Source organism: Prinia subflava, chromosome 4, assembly GCF_021018805.1.
Source record: "Prinia subflava isolate CZ2003 ecotype Zambia chromosome 4, Cam_Psub_1.2, whole genome shotgun sequence".
In the NCBI taxonomy this organism is placed as follows: Eukaryota; Metazoa; Chordata; class Aves; order Passeriformes; family Cisticolidae; genus Prinia; species Prinia subflava.
The window spans coordinates 13,366,279-13,374,591 of NC_086250.1; the positions used below are offsets into that span (position 1 = coordinate 13,366,279).

Genomic DNA, 8,313 nt, shown 5'->3' on the forward strand with positions numbered 1-8,313 from the left:
TTGCCCAGTCCTTGTGTTGCCAACTCATGGCTTAATGCAGGGGAAGAAAACAAATTTTATTGGCTGAAGAAATTGCTGCTATTTAAGGACAGATGTTTGTCTCCGTCATTTATTAAGGTCTGCATGTTGTTAAATGCTTGGTAAGAAAAATGGGGGAAAAAGTAAAAATGGAATGATCAATTTCTTCAGCTAAAAGGGTTGTCCTGTCAGGGCTGAAGAATTTCACATGCTTATGTACTTAGTATTCATAGTATGCTACTATAAAACTGAAGTAGTTCCAGAATTTATTCAAATAAAAATTGTTTAGAATTAACTCATAGTAATTTTGTAAATTGCAGTGTCTTTGCAAAATGTTCAAATTTGAAAAAGACCCAACACTTATTTTAATGTGTGTTGAAATATCCTTCCCTTTTCTTCTAATAATAACTCTGATGCAGTAAAAGTTGTGTAAAGAGAACACATTTTTGACCTGTACAAGAAATAAACAGGGTACAGAGAATATTCACACCAAAACCCGAGAGGCTTACTGGAACCAGTGGGATGAGAAAGAAAATTTCAAGTATGTACCAAAGGAAATGAAGCATGATTAGATCCTTGGTATTTTAAAAACATTTAAGATTTATTTAGACCCTGCACTCCTTTCTGTGCAATGGTCAGTTGGATCTCAGCCTCTGATCTATGGAATATTCAAGGATTTTTGAACAATGAACCAACCTGAACAACAGTCGGGACTGAGGGGTGCACTTGAAAGAACAATATTATTTTGGTGTATTTGATGGAGATGCATTTTCTAAATACTGACATTTAGATTGCCTTTCTTATCTTATATCAGGTGCTTGTCTTTCCACACCCTGTACCTTCTGAAAATAGGTGGTGTTTCATGCTCATATTACAGTATCTAATGGCAAAGCAAACTCGTATAAAACAGCCACAATGACATAATTATGAATGTGCTTGATGTACCTCAGACCTCAGAGCCCAGCTCACATTTAGGTATCTGCTGTCTCCAAGGTGTTCTGGAAGGGACCAGTTGTAAACAGTAAGTATCAAGGAACCACACAAATAAATTATTCTGCCTGCTCCATGAGAACTCTTTTTCTATTCAATCTCAGCTTTAAAAACTTGATTCCTCATTCTTTGAAAACTAGGGAGGGTTGTTGGAAATTTAATATTTGCTGCTGTAAATTTCAATTTTGCAGATCCAGCCCTTATATTCAAAGAACTTCCCACGCTGGTGGTATCAGTGATAGCCATCTCAACACCTACATTTTAATAGCAGCAAATGAGTTGAGTAATTCACACAAGACAGAACATCTAATTGGTGCTGTTCATGCAGGTGGCATCCTGGCAAAGGCTTTGACCTTCAGCAATTCCACCTGAGTCAGCTTTCTGGGTCAAACCCAACATTTGAGTCAGCTTTCTACACCTGCTAGTGATTTTGGGAGGGCAAAGGTTTGAGGGGATTTAGTGTTGCTCTTTCTTGTTTCAATCTAAAGTACAAAACTCAACCGGTGGAGCTTAATTTCACCGTTAACAGTTAACTCCATCCAACAGAAAAATATGGACCAGAGCTGCAATTCTGTTTTAAACAACAAAATATTTGATAATGGATAGTAATTAAATTAAAAAAGGATAATATTAAATGACCTTAATCTCACTATGATGGCCCCTTCACTATAAAAGATGACTGGAGGACTGTTGATAGTGTTACTTTGGGATTGAGGCATGTTTTACAAAAAAAAAAAAAAATAAGACAATTCAAAGAGTGAAAAGGAGATTCTGAAATTCACATAAAGGCCATTGGTTTTCTTTCTGCTTTGCTTTCGGGTTCCTTATGTATCTTTCTTTTCTTCTCATTTTTTCCCCAGAAATATCTCAAAGGAAATTCTAATTGTTGTAAGGCATTTCTTGAACTTCCAACCTTTACTTAGTGCCAGAAAAGGGGCACCATGACATGAGACCCCAATACTAAACCAGAGCATTTTCTATTAAACTTACCTAAACCTGCAGAAAGCTTACCCAGACCTACAGGAACCAACAGCTATTTTTCCCATGAGAGTTGTAAATCCCATGCAGTGAAAACAGTTACATTTATCACAGTAATTTCTTTGTGTATAGGGACACAGTGAGTTATTTGTGGGGTGGGTAAATAAGGAATCATTTCAGGATACGTGGGGCTTTCCTGGTAGTTAAATATCTTACCTACTAGTCAGACATCAAATTCTCTTCCAGTAAATACCCTGCAGCCAGCTGTGCCATCTATGCATGCCCAGCAGGTATTCATTCCCCAGTAATGGTCAAAGTCTATCTCCTTCACTTCCTTCTCCACCACAAAAAACAAAAGTCACTTCTTATCCTTGTCACACAATAATTGAATCAATATATAACAGTAAATTTGTAATATTCCCTTTGGGACTTGTCCATGTGAAGGGACAGTGTGCTCTCATGGTGTGATACCCCTCATGTGAAAACTTGCCAGACAGCAAGGAAGATGCAAACTACAAGATATTACACTCAGTCCTCCAGCACTTCATTAGCCAAGAAATGTTTGAACATTCAAAGACACAAAATGCTCTGCACAACAGCATTTTGTGAAATTAAAATACAGTCACCTCCCTCCTTGTCTTTAGAAAAACATGAAATGAGGTGGCTGGATTTTGAGTTACCAGGTTTAACAACAGAACAGGAAGGAAGGGAGTTGTTTGCATACCTGTGCTTTCACTAACAGTGTTTGCTCTGTTAAGAGCCTGTCAAAGCAGAGTGTTTTTGTTAAACTGGGAATCCAAAAAGTGACTTCCATAAAAAACTTAACAGCAGACTCCCATGTGTGTGTGTGTGTGTGTGCAGTCACAGGAACAGTTAAATAAAAATGCTTAGGGGTGTTCTATGCTGCAGAGAAAATATTTGTACCCAGTAATGGCACGAGTCCATCTCAGACACCCACACAAGCACCTCCATCAGTCAGTGAAACGGAGTCCTCAGGCTGTCACAGAACTGAAATCCTGGCTATCCAGATAGACAGGAACACTTCAGGAGGAGGAACATGAGATTTGATAACAGCGCAACACAAAGCACCTACACCCCAGCAAACCCCAACATCACCTAGCAGGACACGTGGACTAGAGGAGCAATTACAGATTTGGATTTGGCATGCTGATTATTGGAAAGTTCAAAGAACAATCTTAACAACAACTGGAAGAGTTGTCTAGTAAATGTGACCCCTTCTTTACCTCCTCATTTCAAAAAAGCCCTGTGCTCAGACATGGCAAACAAGACCCACAACCATTATGTCCACGAAGCTCCCCATGACCTCACTAGTTTACATAAGAAAAACCTTCAGTTTCTGCTCAAATCCCCCAATTCCCCTCAAAAATATAAGACAGTGGAATTAAACCAAATGCAACATTCCAGTCCAGGGGCTAAGTTACTTTGGGGATTTCCTACAGAAAACATGAAAAGAGCTGAAAGTTCGGATGGGAGAACAATCTCTCATCCACCCCAGCTGCAGCACACATCAGTGGGGCACTTCTCAGCCCCCAGAGAAGTGCCAGGCAGCATCTGGGTGACCCAAAGCAGCCACCACCAGTGTCAGCTTGCAGCGTGGGGAGGAGGTGGCCGTGCCAGCAGCCAGCCCTCACAAAGCCCCTGTGTCTCACTGCTCACTGCTGCAGGAACTGGCTCCACAGCCCTGGTGGGACACTGCTGTGGGACATTACTCAGCTCACCATGGACTTCCTCACTGCTGGTGCCATGGCATGGTGGGGATCTAACTTCAGCAGCTGCCATATCCCTGCTTTTCTTGACCTAAGGCCAGGGAAGCTCTGGTCTGGGACTGAGTGTCACCAGTGGAACAGGCAGACTTCACACAGAAAAACAGGGTGAGAACTCCTGAGAGTAATCAGGGAACAAAGCAAATTCCATCCCCAGCATTAGTTATGAGCTTCCCACGATGTTTTCTAGTATCGATTTCCTACACTCTCAGGGTTTCCCACTGGCAGAGGCTGCAGAACTCCTCACAGTGTTTCCCAGTGGCCAGACATGATGGGGCCACAAACACTATGGTGTTTACAACATTATGACCCCCAACTCAGCTCTGGGCAAGAGTGGGAGACCTCATTCCCAGCAGAGTGAACACGACTCAACGCAGCTGTGGTGCCCTGCTGAAGTGCTCCTGCACCCACAGAGGGGCCAGGGCTGCCCACGGGGGATGGCTGAGTGTACAGACTGGCACCAGGGCAGAACTTAAGGGAGCTGTTTCCAGCTGGCCCATGACCAACACTCAAGTACAGAAGAACTCATTGTCACCTCAGTCCTAACTTACTTGCTCTTCCCTCACTGTGAGCAAAAGCTGAGCAAGAGTCGCCTGCAATGTTACCCCCTCTGCTCCCCAGCAGATCCATTTTAACATCCCAATGCTGCCCACTGCATGGAAGGACCGGGCACACAGCAGACTGCTGCACATCATGTGGCAACACCAGGCAGAACTCCACTACAAAATCCTGCTGTGAATCCAAGGAAGGTTTTGCACTCACCCTCCAAATTTTGGGAGGGAGGTTGTCTAAGCTAAGATCACAGCCCAGCCTGCAGTTCAGGAGGGCACGGACAGCTCAAAATAACAACTTCACTTTTTTCTAGAAGAGCAGGAGATTGCTGTTGTTCTGATTTGTGGTATGACTGGACTGCAGTACAGGCTGTGGCATCTCCCCATTCTCATAGACAGGTTATGTGAAGATGGGCCTCATCATTCTGCCTTCAGGACACGATTGATAGCCAAGGCAAACTGAAGAAGATCAATGAGTCATTTGCTTCTTTGTTATCCAGGAATTTTTTTTTTCCATCTGAATTGAACCCCTTATGATTCTTATTGCAAGATAACCAAATGGGACCAGCAGGGAAATTAGGGAACATGATGTAACAATCCTTCAGGATATGATCTAAAAGCCTTTTCTTGCCACAAAATTCAAAGCAGCCAAACCACAGGACAAAAACAGCTCAGAGCCTATTGTCTACTTTTCTTACACTGACAAGATGCTGATGATCTTCTCTCCATGGAAAAACAAGTCCAGAGAGTCACCCCTCAAACATGCTTTTTATATTCCATTTTCCCCATTTCTATATTCATTCCCCCAAGTATGTCCTGAAAAACATCTACTTATGTACCAGACTTTACATGGAAGCAATTAGTTTTAGAAATTAACCACAAGGCACACTTAAATCTATATTGCACTTGTATCCAAATCATCGCCACATTGTGATGGTTATATTATTTATTATGATTTAACTGCTACCAGCCTGCTTAGAAGGAAAACAACTCTCATAGTGGACCCAGCCATTCCATAAGCTATGCTTCAGTTTTCTTTCCTGTAAGTGAAACAGCTGCAGTATATAGGTGAATGATAGATATGAGATTCTCATATGCAACACAGAGTTCAAAAAAGGTAAACCCTGAAGTGTTATTTCCAGGCAAGACATTGTTACCAGGATGAATGTGTATCCTCTAAGATATATGCCGGGTAAATCTGGTGCTTCTCAAAGATAACAATGATGGATTTTTTTTTTTATTATCTACACAGCTGTTCAAAAGTCTGTTTGAAATTTCAGGTCTGGTTGGAAGGCAACAATAGTCATGGTTTCCCTGAACAAGATCTCCAACAAGAACTTACAAACATGCTGTGGTGGTCTGTGCTGGAGGGACAGCATTGATGTGAACAAGTAGCACCTCTAGCAAAGCAGAGGTGCTTTGCTGCACCTCTTTTCTTCCTAAGAATCATTAAAAAACATGGGTAAGAAGTGCCTAACCAAAGTAAAAACATCCATTATCAGTACTTTGGCAGCCAACTCCTCAACAAGCACCTTCTCTTTCCTTCCCAGGTAGCTCCAAAACCATCCCTGCCAGGTGTTTCTGCTTTGGCTACAGAAGATCTAGGATCAGACCCACACAGGAGGAAGCACAGCATTTTCCCTGCACTCTTGGAAACCCCTCAAGAATTTTGATGCTGACATAGCCAACATCCTTACAGCTTTTCCATAGATTCCCATGAGTCTCACAGAGATCCTTCAGTCAAAATTCTGCTTACAGACAGCAGGCATATCAGATGGATTCATACTGTGGAACATGAGCTGCTCATTCACCTCCTGCCCAGGCTTCTCTTTTCTATGTGCTCTTTCTACCTACATGAAAACACTGTGCTTGAGATATATTTTAAAGAAACTTTGCTAGTACCACAGAATGCAGAAATACATGATTGTCTTGATGTGGAAGAAGAGAATTAAAAGAATATGCTAGATGCTAGTCACACTTCATCCAGGGATAAAGAAAATAGATCACAGGTCAAATATTGCTCTCTCATGCTCTTCTGCAGCCCTGATAAGTCTAAATAGCAATAACACACAGTTTTGGTCTCCAGCCACAGTTTTTCTGACAAAAGACTGGTTAGGAAGCAGACCACATTTTTTACAAATGCAGTATATCTGTTCTCAGAGGAGAACTGAAGGGGTCACTAGTTTGGATGTATTGAAACATTTTCAGTTCCTCTCTCTATCAGAGGGGTAAAATTAGTTTAACCAGTTATACCTATCACTGGCCTTTAAATCAAAACTAGCTACTAATTTCTCATGCTCTGTTCAATCATGACCAAGTTAGACACAAGAAAATGCGTAAAACTACACATTACACCTATAAAACAGAGAGCCAACCCAGCAGGGTTTTGACTAAATGCTTTTCTGAACTCGTAGAAAAGGCTCATGCCAACTGGAACCACTTCTTTTTTCTCAGGAACACTCATTTTAGGTGCTGTTTTCTTCCTTGGAAAATTTCAGATCTGGACTGGCATCTCTGGTTACTTCTCTTGAGCCCAAGTGATCCTGTCCTGTTCTCTCTCAGTTTGTGAAATGATAGTGGTAGGTACCCAAAAGAGGCAGCTCTAGGTTCAGTTCAAGGATAGAATTAAATGTAGTTCTTCCATACCCTGGGGAAACAGTCCACTCACTCCTCTGGCTGTGGTTAATCAACCTCTCAGATTTCATGGGGAAAAAAAAAATTTAAAATAAAAAATTAAAAAAAAAAAAAAATCTGGCCTTCTCCATTGTGAATGAGAACACTACAGCTGCAAGAAGCCAAGCAGTAAAGAAAACATTCCCCCAACTCATGTTGTTCTACCAACAGGGAGGGTATGCACAACTTGAACTTAAAATGGTTTGATGTTTCTTTTCCTAAAAAAGGTCACAGAATCTGATAATTTAAAAAATGGCTTATATAAAACCAGACTTGCAAAACAAAATTTGAATGCACCCCAAATATAAACCCCAGGTTTATAATAGCCATTAGAATAAAGATCTTTCCAGTTGCTGTGCTTTCCTAATTAAAACAAATTTCTATAAACCCAGGTCTAATTCCTCAGGGCCCCAGCCCCTTCCCTCATGTCCCCTCTCACTTTTGATTTGGTTATTTTTCCATTGTAAATCAGAGCATCGGAGCAGTCGGCTCCTGAGGAACGTGCCCGGGCTCCGGGGCTGCGTCAAGAGCGTTCGCCTTCTGCCAGGGGGGAACCACCCACAGCTGGAAACATTGCCAAAGTGTCAGGCAGGCTTTGATTCCTCCAGACCCTGCAGAGTCTGTAATCCTTGTCTGCTCAAGCAGATTTCAATTTGCCTCTATTTGCTACTGGCTGGGAAAAAAGTTGATGCAAGGCAGACCAAGGTATTACAACAGTTTGGGTTGTATCTCTCTGGTCACTCCCAAAGGACCTGGCCAGCACCAACTGGGGGTTCAGTCGTGGCCTGGGATTTTACAGAGCCCTCTCTCACTTTTTCATGGTCCTTCTCTCACTCTCCCTCCTGTCGCAGCACGCTCTAGACTCCTCCTCTGAGAGCTTGTCCATTAATACAAAGGAGCTATTGGACTCTGAGGAGCACATTTCTTCTGCCCAGAGAACATCTGCAATCCTAAGCAAGATGAAGCAAAGCTGTGCGACAACACTGGGATTTCAGGACGGGTGTCCAGCTGGAAAACAGAAGGTGAAATTGTTGTTCTATATCAAGTGCACATTTATCTTTCTTGTGCACTGACTCATCCTCAAAGACAAGCCCTGGTGTTACTGTAGTGAGTCATCAAAGCAACTTTATTTATAATCACTCTGCCTGATGTTTCAAAAGCACCCAAGACCTAAACATTATTATAGCAATACTAAATGAGTTGATGGTCTCCCAAAGCTCATGCTTTGATTTGAAATTCAATAGCATGACAGAGTTTTGAAGGAGAAACAGTCCTGTGAATAGTGAGCACCGAGGCTCAACCTCCAGATCAGATCATCA

At 42.0% G+C, this 8,313-nt stretch overlaps 1 long non-coding RNA gene across 1 annotated transcript; it reads left to right on the top strand.

The window, feature by feature from the left end:
• The first annotated feature begins 841 nt into the window (after positions 1–841).
• Positions 842–8,313, top strand: LOC134549316 (uncharacterized). The gene is made up of 3 exons (XR_010080058.1): positions 842–1,039; positions 5,602–5,783; positions 5,872–8,313. It is a non-coding gene; the product is annotated as an uncharacterized LOC134549316 (long non-coding RNA).